The sequence below is a fragment of the Pleurodeles waltl genome, chromosome 6 (genome assembly GCF_031143425.1).
Source record: "Pleurodeles waltl isolate 20211129_DDA chromosome 6, aPleWal1.hap1.20221129, whole genome shotgun sequence".
In the NCBI taxonomy this organism is placed as follows: Eukaryota; Metazoa; Chordata; class Amphibia; order Caudata; family Salamandridae; genus Pleurodeles; species Pleurodeles waltl.
In genome coordinates this window covers 1,252,480,317-1,252,501,002 of record NC_090445.1, presented here as the reverse complement: position 1 = coordinate 1,252,501,002, position 20,686 = coordinate 1,252,480,317, and the positions used below count along the sequence as shown (strand labels likewise).

At 45.3% G+C, this 20,686-nt stretch overlaps 1 long non-coding RNA gene across 1 annotated transcript in view; it reads right to left on the bottom strand.

Annotated features, from left to right (window-relative positions):
• The window catches only part of LOC138300787 (uncharacterized), a 99,621-nt gene extending 82,807 nt beyond the window's left edge, over positions 1-16,814 (bottom strand). The window contains exon 1 of the long non-coding RNA XR_011205005.1: positions 16,446-16,814. This is a non-coding gene — a long non-coding RNA (uncharacterized lncRNA). The remainder of the gene's footprint in view (positions 1-16,445) is intronic.
• Between the last annotated feature and the right edge of the window lie 3,872 nt (positions 16,815-20,686).

Below are 20,686 nucleotides of genomic sequence, written 5' to 3'. Positions count from 1 at the left end.
GGAGGACGGAATCCTCCCCCTGCAACCGCAGGCAACAAAAGACTGCATCACCGGTCCTCTGGGTCCCCTCTCAGCACGACGAGCGTGGTCCCTGGAACTCAGCAACTCTGTCCAAGTGTCTCCCACAGTCCAGTGACTCTTCAGTCCAAGTTTGGTGGAGGTAAGTCCTTACCTCCCCACGCTAGACTGCATTGCTGGGTACAGCGTGATTTGCAGCTGCTCCGGCTCCTGTGCACTCTTCCAGGATTTCCTTTGTGCACAGCCAAGCCTGGGTCCCCGACACTCTAACCTGCAGTGCGCAACCTTCTGAGTTGTCCTCTGGCGTCGTGGGACTCCCTTTTGTGTCTTCGGGTGAGCTCCGGTTAACTCCTCTTCCAAGTGCCTGTTCCGGTACTTCTGTGGGTGCTGCCTGCTTCTGTGAGGGCTCCCTGACTTGCTGGGCGCCCCCTCTGTCTCCTCATCCAAGTGGCGACATCCTGGTTCCTCCTGGGCCACAGCAGCATCCAAAAACCTTAACCGCGAACCTTGCAGCTAGCAAGGCTTGTTTGTGGTCTTTCTGCGTGGGAACACCTCTGCAAGCTTCTTCACGACGTGGGACATCCATCCTCCAAAGGGGAAGTTTCTAGCCCTCTTTGTTCTTGCAGAATCCATAGCTTCTACCATCCGGTGGCAGCTTCTTTGCACCCTCAGCTGGCATTTCCTAGGCATCTGCCCACTCTCGACTTTGTCGCGACTCTTGGACTTGGCCCCCTTGTTCCACAGGTACTCTCGTCTGGAAATCCACTTTGGTTGCTTTGCTGGTGTTGGTCTTCCTTGCAGAATTCCCCTATCACGACTTCTGTGCTCTCTGGGGAATATAAGTGCCCTTTACACCTACTTTTCAGGTTCTTGGGTGGGCTATTTTTCTAACCCTCACTGTTTTCTTACAGTCCCAGCGACCCTCTACAAGCTCACATAGGTTTGGGGTCCATTTGTGGTTTGCATTCCACTTTTGGAGTATATGGTTTGTGTTGCCCCTATACCTATGCGCTCCTATTGCAATCTACTGTAACTTTACATTGCTTGCATTACTTCCTTTTGCTATTACTGCATATTTTTGGTATTGTGTACATATATCTTGTGTATATTTGGCATCCTCATACTGAGGGTACTCACTGAGATACTTTTGGCATATTGTCATAAAAATAAAGTACTTTTATTTTTAGTATATCTGTGTATTGTGTTTTCTTATGATATTGTGCATATGACACCAGTGGTATAGTAGGAGCTTTGCATGTCTCCTAGTTCAGCCTAAGCTGCTCTGCTATAGCTACCTTCTATCAGCCTAAGCTGCTAGAAACAACTCTTCTACACTAATAAGGGATAACTGGACCTGGTACAGAGTGTAAGTACCCCTTGGTACCCACTACAAGCCAGGCCAGCCTCCTACACCCCAGTAATAGCATTGGTGGTGGGAAGAACACTACAAATAGCCAGTCAAAGGGTGTAGCTGGGCTCACCATTGGTAATGTAGTGGGGGTTGGTCTAGTTAGGGAGACCACCGAGGCTGTTTTAGTCTCTGATGGTGGTATTGATTTTGCCACCTTGGTTGCTTGTCCCCTTAATATGGGTAAGTACAAGCAACTACCACTAATAAATGGTGTTGAGGTTGAGGCCTACAGGGACACAGGAGCCAGTGTCACCATGGTGATAGAGAAACTGGTTGCCCCTGAACATCACCTACTTGGTCAGCAGTAGCATGTGACTGATGCTCATAACAACACTCTTAGCAACCCCATGGCTGTTGTAAATCTCAACTGGGGGGGGCACGTTACTGGCCCAAAGAAAGCTGTGGTAGCCACTGATTTACCTGTAGACGGCTTACTAGGAAATGATTTGGAGACATCAGCTTGGGCTGAAGTGGAGTTTGAGGCTCATGGAGCAACGCTGGGCATTCCAGGGCATATATTTGCTCTCACAAGGGCTCAGGACCAGAAGCAAGGAGGACAGGGAAACTTGGATCCTGGAAAAATGGACCAAGTGCTCCCAAAAGCTAGGGGTAGAAAGGGTAAATTCTTGCCCACACTCCCTCCTTCTCCATAAAATTCCCCTTTTGAGGAAGAGGAATCCTCTCTCTGTGCAGAACCTACACCAGATGAGCTGGCAGCAGACACTGCTGAGCTTTTGGGTGCAGGGGGGACTGCTAGGGAAGAGCTCAGTGTGGCACAGCAGAACTGTCCCACACTAGAGGGTTTAAGACAGTGGGACAGCAAGCTGTCAAACAGCAGAATGGGGATGTCACTGATATCCACAAAGTCTATTGCGAAGATAACCTTCTCTATACTGAGTCAAGGGACCCGAAACCTGGAGCTGCCAAGAGACTGGTCAGCCCTTTGCAGTATAGGGAGTTTCTTCTGACTTTGGCTCATGACATTCCTTTTGCTGGGCATTTGGGCCAAAGTAAAACTTGGGACAGTCTTGTTCCATTGCATCAATGGCCTCATATGTCATAGGACACCAAGGAGTTTTGTCACTCCTGTGTGACCTGCCAAGCCAGTGGCAAGACTGGTGGCACACCTAAGGCCCCCTTAATGCCACTTCCATTGGTTGGGGTGCCCTTTGAGAGGGTAGGGGTTGACATTGTTGGCCCCCTTGACCGTCCAACAGCTTCAGGAAATAGGTTCATCCTAGTGGTAGTGGACCATGCCACTAGGTATCCTGAAGCTATACCCTTAAGGACCACTACAGCTCCTGCAGTGGCAAAAACCCTCCTGGGAATCTTTTTCCAGAGTGGGTTTCCCTAAGGAAGTAGTATCAGACAGAGGTAGTAACTTCTTGTCTGCATATCTAAAAGCAATGTTGAAGGAGTGTGGTGTTACCTACAAGTTCACCACCCCTTATCATCCACAAACAAATAGATTGGTTGAGAGGTTTAATGAAACTCTCAAAGGCATGATCATGGGACTCCCTGAAAAACTCAGGAGGAGATGGGATGTCCAGTTGCCATGCCTCCTTTTTGCTTATAGGTAGGCATCCCAAAAAGGAGTGGGCTTCAGCCCCTTTGAAATCCTCTTTGGACACCCTGTAAGAGGTCCCCTTGCTCTTGTGAAGGAGGGTTGGGAACAACCTGTTGCGAGCACACAATTGACACTGGAGACAGTTTACCTGTCAAGAGTGAAATTTACAGACAGCCTGACCATGTCAGAGATTGTATTAAACAAGAGGTACAGAAAATGTTGGATCTTCATTGAACCCTCTGAAAGCCCCTGGGGCAGCCCTGTGGTGCTTGTCCCCAAACCTTATAGTAAAGATGGAAATGTGTGGACTATAGAGGTCTCAATCAAGTAACAAAAACTGATGCTCACCCTGTACCCAGGGCAGATGAGCTGATAGATACACTGGCTTCTGCCAAGTATCTAAGCACTTTTGATTTAACTGCAGGGTATTGGCAGATTACGTTATCAGAAGATGCTAAACCAAAAACAGCATTTTCAACCATTGGAGGGCACTATCTGTTCACTGTTATGCCCTTTGGATTGAAAAATGGACCTGCCACTTTTCAGAGGTTGGCGAATACAGTCCTCCAAGGAATGGAAGCCTTTAATGCTGCATCTCTAGACGATATAGCTGTCTTTAGCTCCACCTAGGATGATCACCTGGTCCACCTGTGGAAAGTTTTGGATGCCCTACAAAAGGCAGGCCTCACTATCAAGGCCTCAAAGTGCTAGATAGGGCAGGGGAAAGTAGTTTATCTAGGCCATCTGGTAGGTGGGGAACAGATTGCACCACTGCAGTGGAAGATCCCAACCATTATGGAATGGGCTCCCCCTACAATTCAAACCCAAGTGAGAGCCTTCCTAGGCCTCACTGGGAACTACAGGAGGTTCATAAAGAATTATGGCACTATAGCTGCCCCTCTTAATGACTTCACATAAAAAAAGATGCCTGAAAAGGTATTATGGACAGCTAGCTGTCAAAAGGCTTTTGATGACCTCAAACAGGCCATGTGCTCTGCACCTGTCCTAAAAAGCCCTTGTTACTCCACAAGATTCATAGTTCAGACTGGTGCTTCTGAATTAGGGATAGGGGCAGTTCTATCACAGCTAAACACTGAGGGCCAGGATCAACCTGGTGTTTTTATCAGCAGGAGCTTGACCCCTAGAGAAAAACGTTGGTCTGCCATAGAGAGGGAGGCCTTTGCTGTGGTCTGGGCCTTGAAAACGTTGAGACCATACCTCTTTGATACTCACTTTATTGTTCAAACAGACCACAAACCTCTATTATGTCTTAAACATATGAAAGGTGAAAACCCTAAATTGTTGAGGTGGTCCATCTCCCTACAGGGAATGGGCTATACAGTGGAACATAGACCTGGGAGTACCCACTCCAATGCAGATGGACTCTCTAGATATTTCCACTTCGACAATGAATACTCACCTGGGCAAGGTTAGCCTTATTGTCCCTCGTTTGGGGGTAGTTGTGTAGGAAAGTACTATCTTGCCTGCCATGTAACCCCCATTTGTACATGTATGTCAGTTTGTTTTTGCTTATCTCACTGGGATCCTGCTAGCCAGGACCCCAGTGCTCATAGTTTGTGGCCTAAATGTGTATACCTGTGTAGTGCCTAAATGTGTCACTAAGGCTCTGCTAATCAGAACCTCAGTGCTCATGCTCTGTCTGCCTTTAAATTTGTCACTATGGGCTAGTGACTACTTTTATCAATTTCAATTGGCATACTGGAACATCCTTATAATTCCCTAGTATATGGTACCTAGGTACCCAGGGTATTGGAGTTCCAGGAGATCCCTATGGACTGCAGCATTTCTTTTGCCACCCATAGGGAGCTCAGCCAAACCCTTACATAGGACTGCCATTGCAGTCTGCGTGAAAGCACACGTTATTTCACAGCCATTTTCACTGCAATTAAGTAACTTATAAGTCACCTATATGTCCAACCTTCACTTGCTGAAGGTTCGGTGCAAAGTTACTAAGTGTGAGGGCACCCTCGCACTAGCAAAGGCACCCCCACATAGTTCAGGGCCATTTCCCCGGACTTTGTGAGTGCGGGGACACCATTACACGTGTGCACTACATATTGGTAACTCCAAATATCGCCATGTAACATGTCTAAGATCATGGAATTGTCCCCCAATTCAAATCTGGTATTGGAGAGCCAATTCCATGCATCCTGGGGCTCCACCATGGACCCCCAGTGCTGCCAAACCAGCTCTCTGGGGTTTTCTCTGCAGCTACAGCTGCTGCCAACCCACAGACAGGGTTCTGCCCTCCTGGCGCCTTGGCAGCCCAGTCCCAGGAAGGCAGAACAAAGCATTTTCTCTGAGAGCAGGGTGTTACACCATCTCACTTTGGAAATAGGTGTTACAGGCTGGGGAGGGGTAGCCTCCCCCAGCCTCTGGAAATTCTTTGAAGGGCACAGATGGTGCCCTCCTTGCATAAACCAGTCTACACCGGTTTAGGGAACCCCCAGTCCCTGCTCTGGCATGGAACTGGACAAAGGAAAGGAGAGTGACCACTCCCCTGTCCATCAGCACCCCAGGGGTGGTGCCCAGAGCTCCTCCAGTGTGTCCCAGACTTCAGCCATCTTGCTTGGTAAGGTGTGGGAGCGCTCTGGAGGGCTCAGAGTAGCCAGTGCCAGCAAGTGACATCAGAGACCCCTCCTGATAGGTCCATACCTGATAAGGTAGCCAATCCCCCTCTCAGGGCTATTTAGGGTCTCTCCTGTGGGTTCTCTTCAGATTCTGCTTGCAAGTTTCCTTCAGGAATCCTCTGCAACAACGTCTGCATCCTCTGACCTCGGATCAACTGCAGCCTGCTCCAAGAAATGCTGTAACTTCAACAAAGTGTCTACAAGAGACACTTTCCTTCAGCAACCTCAGCTCCAAGTCAGCAACTGCAACAGTTTCCATAGTGTGCATGCCCTGGGGACTCCCTGTCTTCATCCTGCACCATAAGGACAGAAGAAATCTCCGGTGGAGTGACGGAGTCACTCCCCTTCTCCAAGGAGGCACCTTCCAAGGTGACAACCGGTACCCTGGGACTCCTCTCACGACGAGCTTGCTCCTAAGGACGCAATTTGAAGGAGGTAAGACCTTGCCTTCCCCAAGAACGATGGCACCCCTCTGTTTTGTGTCTTCTTCACCCTCCGGAGGCCTCTATGCACTCTTTGCAAAATTCCTTCATGCACACCCTGGCACAGATCCCCAGCACTCTACGCTGTGATGCTCAACTCGCTGATGTGTTCTCCAGCGGTGTGGGACCTTCTTTTGTTATGCTGCATCAACTGCGTTTAGCACCTCCTTTTAACCTATATCCTGTGGCTTCTGGGGGTGCTGGCTGGCATCCTGAGGGCTCTCTAAAATGCTGAGAGTCCTCTTTTCCTCGTCACACAGAGTTGAGGCCCCCAGGTCCCTCCTGGGTCCATCCAGGCCATTTAGATGAAAAACGCACTTTTGCCGTAGCCAAGGCTTGTTGGCGCCTTCCAACATGAAATCTCATCTGCAACAATCTTCACGCCGTGGGACATCTTTTGCATCATACAGGAACCTGCTGGCATCTTCCTAGGGTGCATATCTGCAGTCTTCAACTAACCAGGGACTCTTCTTTTGTACCCTCGTCTGGGTTGGCAGGGGCTCCCGTCCTTACTGGAACTTCTTTCGACTTCTGGACTTGGTCCCCTTCCTTTGCAGGTCTTCAGGTCCAGTAATATAGCAGATGTTCTTTGCAGACTTGGTTGGCTGCTGCAAAATCCCAAAAACGACGTGTAGTGTGTCCTTAGGAAACTTGCAGTACTTTACTCCTGCTTTTCTGGGCTCTGGAGTGGGGTAATTTACTTACATTTACTGTATTCTTACTCTCCAAGCGATTCTGCACACACTACACTTGTCTAGGGGTGAATTAGTGATTCACATTTCACTTTTTTATTATATGGTTAGTGTTGTCCCTAGTCCTATTTTCTCCCATTGCATTCTATGGGATTTCCTACTGTTTGCACCGTTGTATGACTATTTACTTGTCTAATTTTGGTGTCTAGTGTATATATTCTGTATAATACTTACCTCCAGAAGGAGTATTGTCTCCAAGATATTTTTGGTACTGTGTCACCCAAATAAATACCTTTATTTTTGGTAACACTGAGTATTGTCTTTACTTGTGTATAAGTACTGTATAACTATAAGTGGTATTGCATGAGATTTGCATGTCTCCTAGTTCAGCCTAAGTTGCTCCGCTATAGCTACCTCTATCAGCCTAAGCTGTTAGAACACTACTACATTCACTAACAAGGGATAACGGGACCTGCTGGAAGGTGTAAGTACCCAGTGTACCCACTACAAACCAGGCCAAGCTCCTGGTTTGTACACACTGACAACAAACACTGACAAACAGGCCAAAAATGGGGGTAACCATGTTAGAAAGAGGCTACCTTCTTACACAGGGCCAAACTACTCTCCCAGAATATATGCAGCCTCAACTCCCCCACCAAATGTAAACATGTATGGGATTACATCCTCCATCATGCTCCTGGTATAGTATTTCTACAGGATACTTATCTCCGGGGCATAGACAGATCTAGAATGGCCCACCCGCACTACCCTATCCACCACTGGGCATACATGGACTACAAAATGGTTGGTGTACGCATTCCCTCTAAATTGACTTTTGGCTCTCACATTTCTAAAGTGGTGTGTGACAGTGATGGCTGCTTCCTCACACTACATTTTTGCCTAAGACAGCATTGTCTTACGCTCCTAAACATTTATGCCCCCAGCACTGCACAAGATGCTTATATTTGCCAAACCCTTAAGGAGCACTTGAAGAGGGTGGAAGGAGATATCATTGTAGGGAGTGACCTTAATTTAGTATGGGACCGAATCCAGGACTATCAGTCCTCCACATACCAAGGCTCAGGTGCCATGTTAGTGCACCGGAAAAGGGGAATTCTTGATTTAGGCCTCATCGATGCTTGGCACCACGAATCAACTGACTTGGGAACCCTCCTCCCACACTGCACTGAGACTTCTTCATGATCCTGTGGCAAGGGCATCACTGATTGTTTCACCCATAACACTGAGCAAGCCGTCCCCCTCCACACCCTGTAAGATAGGTTCAAGGCTACCACTCGGGGGGAGATTATGTTGGTGACCATAGAACAGGGAAGAGAAGCCCAATTGGTAGATTCTTCCACGAAACTCTATACTAAAATCCTGACTGCCAGACTGGATCACTATCTCCCCAGCCCCATGGACCTTGGACAAGTGGGGTTCATCCGCAATAGACAGAGGGCAGACAGTGTATGAAGAGTGGCATAAAAGGCTCACCATCATCAGTTCCCTGCATGCCTCCTCTCCTTGGACATGGGGTAAGCGTTTAACAGGGTAAACTGGGCCTCTCTTCATTCTGCCTTGACTAAGGTTGGGCTCGGCCTGAATATGATCTCCAAGACCATGGCATCCTATCTATCCCCGAGCTGCCACTGTACTGGTCAATGGAGGCTGCACAGACCCTATCTTCATCAGCAGAGGCACCACACAGGGCTGTCCCAACATCTCTCTTATTTGTCCTTGTGGTTGAACCATCGGCCATTAAAATATGCAGCATTAAAGAAATGGTGAACTTCCCCGTCATAAGGCAGGATCACCAAGGTCAACCTATTTACAGACAATCTGCTACTTACTCTAACAAAGCCTGGCACCTATCAATCGGCTGTAGTATTGTGCCTGAATATATTTGCCGCAGTATCTGTCTTCAAAGTGAATATGAGAATGTATGATTTAAACAATCTCACAATCCCAATGCAGGAGGTGCCCCAAATACAGGGGCTGGCACTTTTCCATTGGGCTCTTGACAGGATCCAATACCTCGGCCTCAACCTCACACCCACCCTCACCAAGTGGCCAGCAACTAACTGGCCACCACTCCAGCGGACTATCTTAGAGGGCCTCTGTTGGTAGAAATCTCTCTATATTTCATGGTTGGCCTAGATAAATGTGATTAAGATGAATGTCTTACCACAGGTTCTTTACTTGTTTCAAACTCTACCCACTCCAATCTCACAAGATTAAATTAGCCATCTACAATGCAAACTTCGCGCCTTCATCTGGAATGGGACACAGCCCAGAATTTCTACCACACTACTTATGCAACCCTGCAGTAGGCAGGAACTGGCATGCCCTAATCTCTTGGAGTATTACTGGGTGTCCCATCCATGCTAAAAATCTTCCGGGGTGGCATGCGAAAGTGAAAGCCACTGGTTCCACATGGACCTGGCTGTTGCGTGCAGGCCCCTGTCAGACCTGGCTTGGCTCTCTAAATATGCTCCACCCCGCGTAGCACCTACATCACCACACCGACCAAGACCAAAACAGTCTTGGACATATGGGACAAACTGGCAGTGAAAGGGGGTCTAAGCTACTTCACCTACCCTAACCCCCTGATTGCCTGCAATTCTGGCTTTACACCAGTTATGTCCTCCCACGCCTTCCGTGACTTAATGGACAAAGACGGAAGGACCATACTGCCAACTGAGACACTGGGTGCTGCACCCTTCGTATTACCCTGCGGCCATTCGCCCCTGCTCTCCATTTGAGACGCTGGTTTGCAACTATGACAGCTCAAGAGGGCTCATATCTAGTACCTACCGTACTCTCCAAAACTCAACCCCTTCAATCTCCACCTCTATCAGACGGTGGGGGAGATTGACCACTACTGAAAAGATCACCTCCAAACAATGGGACACACACTGTGATAGCCCCCAAACCTACTAGAGTTTCTCCCTTTGAGAGACAGCCTACAAGCTAATATATATGTGGTATTATATACCCTCCCATCTCGTAACAATTTATCCAGGAGCATCAGCCCTCTGCTGGTGATGCAGGACAGAACTTGGTGACTTTTGCCACATCTGGTGTCCTTGTTCCCTCATTGCGACCTTCTGGAATTAAGTCTTCAGCCATATGAAAGCCGTCACCCCTCACCGCCCGGAACCCCACTGTTGTTCTTGGCCTTCGCCCACCTCTTCTTAAAGCCATGACAAACACTGGATGGACCCTCATTAGTCATATGCTTCAGACAGCCAAGAGTTGATAGCTCTGGCCTCGAAGCAATGACTCTCCCTTCTATACCACAGTGGATTACATGATTATGGCACAGCGCTCCCATAAAATGTACTATACTGATGTGAGAATCTAAGTGATATGGCATCCACTATTACACTACCTGTGGTGCCCAGAATTTACATGTTTCAACCCACTGAAACTAAGGGCCCTTCAGCTATTCTTCTGACACTCCTTAGAATACTCTCTGGCGTCTGCTCAATGTGTCCCCACACGCACCCCTTCCTTGGCCATCTGACAGTGCAGGCCTATTCCCCTTTCCAAGACTGTGCATTCACCCTAGATCTGCGGTACATTTTTTAGTTATAGGTTATTCACTAACCCATCTCGTTTATTCTAATCTCACTATTCCCCCCACCCCGCCATGCCTAATGTATCTTCCGCGATCACAGTACATGCCACAAAGCAGGTGCATAAGTATGCTCTTATTCTTCTTACAATTCTTCTTACAATTGTCCTATACTGGACCATACCTTGCAGACTTGTATGCGCTACTATGATACTGTGTACTGGATGAGAAAACTATTGTTGATGTTTGCTATACAAATCTTAATAAACAGACTTTAAAAGAAAGCATAATGGTTTAAGGATTTCTCTTTGTAGAGTTGCAGTAAATGAGCATAAAAGCAGAAAGTGCAAAACTGTCTTTCAGCCTCCCTGACTACACGCACATTGATAGCTGGTTGTTGGTTCTTCCAACTTTTTTTTGTATAAGACAAGACTGGGAGGGTTCCAAATATAAATCTGAAAAACAGCAACTGTTTTTTCTCTGGTAATAATGAACTTAGGTATGGTTCGAATGTAGAGGGTGCTAGCGCGCCTGGTCCTTAGTAAGTAAACTTACAAGGTGATGCGTACAGTTCGATTAACCTTTTGATTCGCATGGAGTATCCTAGCTAGGCTAATGGTTGTCACACCAATAATTAATACGCAATTCAGTAAACATTAGCTATCAACCGGAATGAATCAGAAACAATAACACCCCATGACCCTCAGGTCATGAATAACCACAACTCACTATACGTTTTAGTAATTTTATTCCCTATTAGTTACAATACTAATTCACAAAAATTAATTAAACTTTATTCACATCAGCAATCCGTATTAATTCATTAGAAGGTGCCAAAAACATAGTCTAATCAAAACTTGCATCAGAAAACATTCTAAAGCAGTAGCATAAGTCAATAATTTAATCAGGAATGAATAAGTCGACATGAATGGCAGAGTTCAGCAAATCAGTTTGTCAATCATTTGTCTCCATATTGTCAATGTCATAAGGTATTAGTCTCACCTAACCCAAATTAGCATCAGCATGTGGGACTTCATGCTAAAACAATTTAGAATATGAATTTGGAAAATATCTAACTATGACAAAAACAGCACAGTTGGCACCTAGAAAGAAAAGGCACAAAAGTTAATTCAGTCACATTGTCATATCTACCTATCCTCGATATGGATCGGCAACAAGTCAGTCTTCGTCTTCAGGTCATCAATCGAGCGGCATTACATCAGGCTCTTAAGAGCTTGAGCCCAATGACAGAATCACAAATCACCTGGGCATCTCTCTGTATCCGTATCATCATCTGTTCTCCTCTCATCTGTTCTAAAGCTTTCCCCCTTTGTCATTATATAAAAGTCACCCAGACTATCCACCAATTCTTAATTCGTCAATTATTCACCAGTTATGACTCTGTCCAATTTCATATTTACTCCAAATCTATCAATTTTAATGTTGTACAGTTCTCAGATTATTGTTTGGTTCACTTTGCAATGTCCTCATCATCTGGCCATAAGGTATCGAGAATGTTGCATCTTCTTCTCCCGTCAGTGTCTCTATTGTTCGAGTCCTGGGAAAGTACGCTCTGACTGCTTTACACAGCAGTTGATACATTCTGGTGTCCATCGTCTCCTGTCTGTCAGTTCATGCAGAGGTTTCAGTTAAACAAATTTTATTAAACAATGAGCAGTTCATGGTTAGTCTGATTTGTCAGCATCTTTCATTTTAACGTTAATATTCAGTTTCTGCACAAGGCCTGGAAAATCTAGGCCACGACTTTGACTAAGTTAAGCTTTACAATATAATGCAAAGCACAAGCTATTTCTTTCAATATGTCATACTACTACGTTATTTCTATACGTTTTCTATATTTCATATGTGCTATTCATTTTATTAGTACATTTGTGAATCTTGGTGATTGCTCTCCGTGGGCACATTTTAAACGTGCACATTATTTTTTCTACGTTAATCTTTTTCTACATTTTTTCATCATTCAAACATTCATGGTCTTGGTGAATAACTTATAGTCCTGATTTAGAAGGCTAATCGGACAATATGATCCCAGATATTCCAGTGGTTTATCCTTTTTAGCAGCTAACCACTACAGCCCTAGAAAATGCTGAAGGGACCTCATCTCCTTCTATTATTTCGTTGAACAGATCTACTAATATTTTGGCAATTTGACCTTCTAATATTTTATAAACCTCCATGGGAAGGCCATCTTCTCCTGGAGCTTTTCCGTTGGGGGCACCCCTTATTGCATCTACTACTTCATTAAGAGTGATAGGGGACGTTAATATATTCTGTGCCCCTGGGTTTAAGCTTGGCAGTATCACTGAATCTAAAGTATTCACTTGCTTCGTCTCGGTATACAGCTTACAATAATGCAAGAGGAATGCTTTTTCTATCTCTCTAGGCTGACTAACCATTATACCCAACTCCTCATCAAAAATAGCTTTTATTAAGTTAGAGTTGGATCTCTTTTTAACTGACCCGGCCAGAAATCTACCTGCATACTCGCTTTTTTCATACTGCCTCTGAAAGCTTGTATGCCTATTGAGTATCTCCTGAGATGGATAGAAATCCCTTAGTTTGGCCTGAGCTCTTTGCAATATTAATCCCGCCTCTGGACTGGGCAGTAGTTGATTTCTGTTTAATGCCTGCTCTAGCTCTCATTGAAGTGAATTACTTTGGTCACAAGCTGTTTTCCCTAGGTAAGCCTTAAGGGAAATTGCCTCCCCTCGTATATAAGCTTTAGTGGCTTCCCAAATGCTAAAAAAAGAGAGGATGAATTCTTATTCACCTCTAGAAATTCCATAACCGATGCTTTAAGTTTTGCTACCCAACCGTCCTCTGCCAAGAGGGATCTATCCAATCGCCATTGCCTACGGCTCTGCTGATTTCCTGTTTCACTAATATTAACCCAGGGAAAGGAATGATCAGAAAAATAATTTGCAAGTATTCCTGACCCCTGCCACTTCAGTGCAAAAAAGATTAGAGTATAGTCAATTGTTGATGCCGTATTATACCTTTTTGATTAGCATGTAAATTCTTTCTCCTAGGGATGGTTAGCCCGCAACACATCTACTAATGCTTGATCCAAGATCAGTTTAAAAAGCATTTGACAGGCTCTTGGTTTATTTCGCACTTTATTCCTACGTGATATGTCCCATTTGATATTGGGTATAATATTGAAATCCCTTCCTATTACAAAATAGCCTGAAAGTGAAGATAAATGTACATATATAGAGCCTGCATTGATGCTACATCATCCTCTATTGAGCTATAAAAGCTTACACTTTTTCTGCCAATATAACAGTAACTACTATCCATCTTGCCTCCGGATCTCTAAAAACTCCCTTTATCCTCCCTGCAAATTTTCTAGAAAAGAAAACTGCCACACCTCGTAGTGCAGCGTCAGCCAACGCAAAGAAGGAGTGGGCAATACACGCAGGAAGTTTATGTAACTTGACATTGGCCTCCAAATGAGTTTACTGCAGAAGGGTGACTTGCACTTGAGATGTTTCAAGCCAGTTAAGAACCGCTTGAAGTTTGACCTTATTATTAGCCCCATTTAATTTGCTTGAAGCTACTCTTAACTTGTACCCAATCATTTCTTCATATTCCACCCCATCATCTCCATGGCCAACTGTATTTCAACTGCATTTTTAAACATGCTTAATTGCACTCCCATCTTGTATCTCATCTTAAAATAAGGGATATAGCTGGCTGACCTACACCTGCATTTTTGCTCTAGCTCCACCTTGTGCCTGTCCCCCTCATCGTCGAGGGCCGCACCTGTCCTGGCCCCTCCCTCCCTTGAACCCCCTGTGCTTCCCCTTTCACCATAGCCTCCCCCCAATACTCAAAAGGAGAGTGCACTGACTTAGCACTCCTAGAGCCTGACCCCAGAAGATCTACAAGACAGATGGGCATAGGAATCCAAAGAAAGAGAAAAGGAAAACACATGACATGACATTAATTCATAAAAACAAAAAAGTTCTCGAAACAACAGTGTTCCTTCCTACTCCTTTTCCCCCCTTCCCCCTTATTTTGCTACTTGTCTTATCACCTCTGTCCCCTTTCAGCCCTTAATTTCATCCTCCCCCTTTCTCCTGCGAGAACCACATCAACATTTCTTTAAGGATGCAAAAAAGTTCTTTGCATCCTGTATGCGCTGGAAAACATGCGCTTGTCTTTTATAAAGCACTTTAAGCTTGGCAAGTTGTACAATACCAGCTGGAGCCCCTAGCCCTTTAAAGTCATCTATCAGTCCAACAAACTCATGTCGCCGGTGGGCCACACTAATAGACATATCAGAAAATACGCGAAAACTGAAGGTGTCCCCAGACTTAAACTTTCTCTTTTTGATTACTTGCGAAAGGATTTGTCCTTTAATCCTATAGTTTCTGAAATTGATTAGTATAGTACGAGGATATTTTGAGTTCGCTGGGCGCGTATATGGTACCCTATGCGTTCTCATTATTGAAAGATCAGCTTCAGCTTTTGCCTTTTGAGGAAGAAAGCAACTGCAGATAAGATCAGAAACTACTTTGGTTACGGATGAAGCTGCCTCCATCTCTTCCGGAACCTCTATGAACCTAAGATTCGAGCACTGAGATCTGTTTTCTATCTAATCGAACTTTAACTGGAGCTCCTCAAGTTCTGATTGGATGCAAGGTATTGCCGACTCTGCTTGATTTCCAGTGTCTTCTAAGTCCAAGACTCTCTGTTCCTCTTGGGTTAGTCTTGTGGAGAGGTGGGTTAGATAGTGTTCAACTGACAGAGCTGATCCTTGGTCTCCTTATGGGCCACCTCCTGAGAAGCCTTTATTGCTCGCAGCTCCTCTAAACTCTGCCCTCTCCATTCTTCCATTGAAAAAGTGCTAGGTATCCTGCGTGTTGGACTATGGTTACTAGGGCTGGGGCTGCGAGGGAGTATACCAGTACAAGCACTAGCACTAACATTCGGTAATACCAGATCGGACATACCCAAAAGGAGCTTTCTAATAATGAATTTGAAGTCATGCTGGGGATTGTACCACCGTCTATAGCCCCTTCTTTGAGTGATGGTATTGCTTCCTCTTGTCCTGCTTCTTTAAAATTCTCCTTTTCCAATGACCTCAGCGCCACCTTGGCATTGTTGATAGTAATTGAGAACAAAGGATAAGTAGTCATCTCTTTATATTGCAAACTTACACTAGATGCTGTAAGGGAGGGGTTGTTAGGAGCGGCGGAGATAGATAATAGACTGTTTTGGGGGGGTAGGTTGACATTCCAGCTAGTTGAATTGGCCGTAGTGCTGATTGCTCATGACCTTCTGCCGAACTGGGAGCCAATGACACAGAAAGAGTTGGCGAGGAAGGTGGTAAATTCTGCAGTGTGTCCTGTGCTCCCGTGGAGTCTCTCAACACCCACCCCTAAAGGCTGTTGTTCAGAGCTATATCTTTGTCTATCTGAGGTGGGAGTCAAAGTCTTTGGTTTAGGGCCCTTAACGTTTTTGCCCATAATCTGTGCCCTACAGCTTGTGTCCCATGTCATTCATTTCATTATGAATGAAGTTTGTAATGCATTGCAATAAAAGGGGACGAAGTGCACAAACCTAGCTAAACCTCCATCAGACTGGAGGCCAGAACCCTTAATGAGAAGACCAGGGAGGTGTCGAGCCACATTCACATCTAAGTCTGTTTCGCTGTCGTATCCTTGTCTGTACAGGTATGCCAATTAACAACGTATAATACCTGATACTGGCGTGGCAGGGTGTTCCGCCCCCCTTGATCCCGAAGTCACCCAAATGCTAAAGGTTTTTTTTAGACTCTGTAAATCTCCCCGTAGTTTTGCAGATAAAATTGAATTTTTTTCAAATAACAATCTCCCCACCTATTGCTAACTCCAGCCCTACGGCAGCTGCCATATATCCTTCTGACTCTATTTTGTCATTCTTTAAAATGCCAGTTCTGGGCTAATCGCAAATGCCTTCCAGAAATAGATCAGTCTTTGTATTAAACCTGTAACGCCCCACCCCCTCGGCCACACTGTCTTTATAACTGTCTTTATTACTTATCTCTTGTTCTTCGACCGTCTCTGCGTGTAGTTTTAGTGCCTCAGGGGGGAGTGCCTCAGTCCTCCGATTGATGAAAAGTAAGCCCCATCCAAGTGCTGTAAAACAGGAGCTGCCATGCCTCTCATACTAAAATGATGTATCAGCTGCTCCAGACGGGAATCATGCAGCACTGTTCCAACTGCACTCTGCTGTGGTTGGGGTCTGCGTGACCGGGTCCGGGTTGTCCTGCTTGCTGGGCTCACTGGCAGCCATGCAATTCACTACGAAGGGGGAAAACTAAGGCTGTTCATTTTTGAAAGGCGGAAAGCGGCACCGCGATCGTCAATGCGCTCTGCTCTGCCCGCCATCTTGCTTCTCCATCAGGCTCTCAGTTACAGAGCATGACGGGAGCTCCACGTGACCGCCGATCGCATTTCAATGAATACATATTGAGTGAAACTATATCTATGTAAATGTGGCACATTAAAAAACCATGACATTTAAGTGCCATTATGAGTAAAAATTACAAGTGTTACACATAATCTGCTTTTATGCAATGTTAACCAAATGCATTTATATGGTAGCATCCTAACAATTGTTTTATTTTATAATCACTCTACATTTATTGTGTTTAAGAAAAACGGAGGTGTAAGAGTATAATTCGAATGTGTGTTTCCTTTCTGTTGTTTAGACTGGCGTTAAGGCCTACACGATTCCTGTGTTTAATTTCAACATGAAGTTTGCTTTCTTTGTGCATTGCTGGTGATAGATAAGGAAGTGTGAGTTGGGTTGCCAAGGCTGAGAATCGGTATGAAGGAGCATGAATGTAATCCAAGGCCGAGAAGATGTGTTCAGAAGAGGATACAAGTTAATTGGATATAATGCACAATGGTGTCTTGTCAGTGGAAATTCTCCTTTCCTTTGTCAGACTAAGTGGCTGTAGGCTACTCACATCTTTCAACAGAGCTTTTACCAAAGTTTTCTGTGATGCTGAAGCTTTCCCCTTAATTCATTTTAGTTTATTAGAATAGTTAGGAGCATTAGGCAGGAGAAACTGAATCTATATTTGAAGCACCATTTGCTTTTACTTATTTTCGGTGAATTGTCCGTTGATGATTATATATATATATATATATATATATAGCAAAAACAACAAGTGATGGACGGAATGCTGAACATTGTCAAACATTCACCCCCAGTACGGTGATCTGGGCCTAAATCCATCGTTTTTTTGCTGCCCATGCCATTCCAGTTTGGACCCAGCCATATGCAAATCAGTCTTGACCCTGTTCCCCATGGGAACAGTCCAGCCCGAACTGCTAGGCCAGGTCTTCCCTGGACTGGAAACAAGCATCCTGGGACCGGTTTCGGGGTTTCACCCCTCATCAGCCAGGCTAGCTTGAATCCAGTGGCATGGGAAGCACGGGACCTACGTCTGGGCATACCCTTCCCACTTAGGCGGAATGCTGAACATTGTCAAACATTCACCCCAGTACAGTGATCTGGGCCTAAATCCATCATTTTTTTGTTGCCCATGCCATTCCACTTTGGACCCAGCCATATGCAAATCAGTCTTGACCCTGTTCCCCATGGGAACAGTCCAGCCCGAACTGCTAGGCCAGGTCTTCCCTGGACTGGAAACAAGCATCCTGGGACCGGTTTCAAGGTTTCACCCCTCATCAGCCAGGCTAGCTTGAATCCAGTGGCATGGGAAGCACGGGACCCACGTCTGGGCATACCCTTCCCACTTAGGGCGACAAAGCAAAAACAACAAGTGATGGACGGAATGCTGAACATTGTCAAACATTCACCCCCAGTACAGTGATCTGGGCCTAAATCCATCGTTTTTTTGCTGCCCATGCCGTTCCAGTTTGGACCCAGCGATATGCAAATCAGTCTTGACCCTGTTCCCCATGGGAACAGTCCAGCCTGAACTGCTAGGCCAGGTCTTCCCTGGACTGGAAACAAGCATCCTGGGACCGGTTTCGGGGTTTCACCCCTCATCAGCCAGGCTAGCTTGAATCCAGTGGCATGGGAAGCACGAGACCCACGTCTGGGCATACCCTTCCCACTTAGGGCGACAAAGCAAAAACAACAAGTGATGGACGGAATGCTGAACATTGTCAAACATTCACCCCCAGTACAGTGATCTGGGCCTATATATTATCCTGTGTCTGAGACTCATTTATGTATGTTTGACTTTGAGTCTGTAATAAATCCCTTTCTAAACTTCTAGTTTATGTCTGAGAATTAATGTGTAACAAAATGGGTTACACTGTCAGTAAATGGGGTGAGTTAATGTGTTATTCCTTACCTCTCAAGACTCAAAAACAAATTTGGTGGATGTCGAAAGGGAAAGAAAGGGACAGCGCCGCGTCATTTTGATATTGTGTAAATCATCCAAGGCCTTACAATTCAGAGTAGGTCCTTAGACGGATTGATATGCAATTTGGTGATTGGAGTGTGCCATATTGGGTCTAGCTGATTAGGCCATGCCAGCGGTTATCAATATGCACCTTACTGACCTGTGAGTTAGTAATATGACCCTATTCTTGGATGTATCCAAATGTTGTATTAGAAGGGTGGTTATTCCTCATTTATCCAGCATGTTTCTTTGACTTCATGTGCCCCATATGAGGCTGAACTGTTAACTAATTTCAATCATAGTAAATCTTTAGTTGTTATATGTTGTATATATTGGAATAAAGAGATCAGTTAAAGGATGTTGTTCCAGTTTCCTATGTCACAGGGTCCCCTTGAGCGATATTCCATACTGATTTTCGGGGTCAAGTATACATTGTCGCAAAGAGTGACTTTTCTTTCTGATCGGCTGGATGGAAAGAGTTTTTTCTACCACACAAAACCATTTAAATCAACTGTGTAAGTATTTCAAAATATATCAGAATTATGAACACAGAAAGCAAAGTACATGATTTGTTATTTCTGAAGTGTGTTGGAAACAAATACTTCAATATGATCACAATGAATCATTAAACTAGGTGATGCAATTTCCACACATTTTCGACAGTTCACTGTACAGTAAAGTTGTATGTCTGTGCAAATGTAACGATCATTTCAATTGTTGTCTGTCATGACAGTGTGCTACTACACCTTGAATACTCCACTCTATGCCACTCCACTCCACTCTGCACCACCCCACACCACTGCACACTACTGTGCACCACTCCACTTTGCATCACTCCTTGCCACTGCACTCGGCACCACTACACTCTACAACACTGTACTCTACATTGCTTGGAGCCATGCTTCTCTACTCTACCCTGTGCCATACTACTCTATGCCAATCCACTCTTTGCCCCTCTACTCTACATCACTGCACTCTTCACCACTACACTCTACACCACTCCAGTCTAGGCCTCACCAATCTACTCTACACAGCTTCACTCTAAGATATTGTACTCTACTCCACTCTGCAACACTGAACTCTATGCTACTGCACTCTATGCCAATACTCTATATAGCAATGCACTTTATCCTGTAACACCCAACTCTATTCCCCTGCACTCTACACCAATCCACTGTAAGCCGCTCTAATCTAATCTGCATCACTGCACTATACACCACTTTACTCTGTCATTACACTCTATGTTACCCTATGCAACTGCACTTGACCCTACACCACTTCACTCTATGCCACTTCACTCTACTCTGAAACAATCCACTCAATGCCACTGCACTCTACACCACTCTACTCCACTCTGAGCAACTCCACTCTACGTCACTGCACTCTATGACACTCTACTCTTAACCACTGCACTCCACACCAATCTACTCTACACAACTGCACTGTCACTGCAATCCACACCACTGCACAGAACTTTGCATCACTGTAATTCATGCCAATGCTCTCTATACCACTCTACTCCACTATACACCACTGGACTCTGACACTCTACTATGCAACACTGCACTCTTTGCCACTGAACTCTCTGCCACTCTACTCTGCACTACCCCACTGCACTCACGCCACTGAATCTATGATGCTGCATTGTACGCCGCTGAATCCAATGCCACTACATTCAATACCACTTCACTCAAAGCAAAAATCTATACCAATGCACTCTACACAAGTCTACTCTACTCTATGCCACTCCACTGTATGTGACTCTATGCGACTCCACACTATGCCACACCAATCGACTGCACTTTCTGCAACTCCACTCAACAACACTCTACTCTACTCTTCGCCATTCCACTCTACAACACTCCACACCACTCTGCTTCATGCCACTAACTT